The sequence below is a fragment of the Crocuta crocuta genome, unplaced genomic scaffold, assembly GCF_008692635.1.
Source record: "Crocuta crocuta isolate KB4526 unplaced genomic scaffold, BGI_CrCroc_1.0 scaffold147, whole genome shotgun sequence".
Classification (NCBI taxonomy): domain Eukaryota; kingdom Metazoa; phylum Chordata; class Mammalia; order Carnivora; family Hyaenidae; genus Crocuta; species Crocuta crocuta.
This window is the reverse complement of record NW_027532594.1, coordinates 4,859,078-4,859,921: the sequence shown is the minus strand read 5'-3', so window position 1 is coordinate 4,859,921 and position 844 is coordinate 4,859,078. Positions and strand designations below refer to the sequence as shown.

The 844-nt window shown below is 39.9% G+C and overlaps 1 protein-coding gene across 2 annotated transcripts in view; it reads right to left on the bottom strand.

The window, feature by feature from the left end:
- Positions 1-844, bottom strand: part of LOC144244696 (uncharacterized) — a 19,962-nt gene that overhangs the window by 14,453 nt on the left and 4,665 nt on the right. The gene's annotated exons all lie outside the window — the stretch shown is intronic.

Below are 844 nucleotides of genomic sequence, written 5' to 3'. Positions count from 1 at the left end.
TGTTACTCCCCCCCCCCCGCCCCCCCAACAGCCCATAGGACTGCCTTCTCTTCGGGGGAGCATCTCGGCATAAAAATAGTTGCTGAAATTTGGCATAGTCAGGGGTCTCATTTGCAAAGCTGGGACCAGAAGATGGAATGGCTTTCGAGGTTTTGTTCAGACTGTTTTAAAAAGATGCCAAAAGATGTCTTTTTTATGTTCAGCTGGCTTCATCTTTTAATGTCAATACTGGCTTAATGCTGAAGGTAACCAATGACATGCCCGGTTCATTTTCTAAAGCCACTGTAGGGGGAGGGGCTACAATTACTTTATGCTTGTTTGTTTTTTAATAACCACGCATATTTAGACAGACGAAATGTGGCAAAATAAATAAATAGGTAAATACAAGTTCAGAGACTTCGATTTACTGAAGCTCATTTTGAGAGCAAGAGGGGCCGTGAGAGGCAAAATTTGCACTCAAATTCAAACAGTTTCCAAGGAAAATTCCTGTAACCTTGAAGAATAATAAAGGCTCACGGATATATTTGGAATTTCTGAATGGTAGGACTGTTTCCCGAGAGCATTTTAAACATCCCAAGTGAAAAATGAGAACAAGGCCTAAATTGTTTGGTAAAGAGCAAAGAACCCTTTGGTTTGAGAAAAAGAGAGGGAGATTGTAAGTCAAAAATGCTGTAAAGGCCTGGAGCTTCGCATGAAATATGGACGACGGTAGTTTTTTTCTTTGCCAGAAAACTTTTTACTCAATGCCATATGCAAAGAATGTATATTACGATCTTTAAAAAAAAATCCATTTCATGCCATCTTGCATCCTGTGCGTTTTTCCTTTGCTTTTTAGTCCCCAACA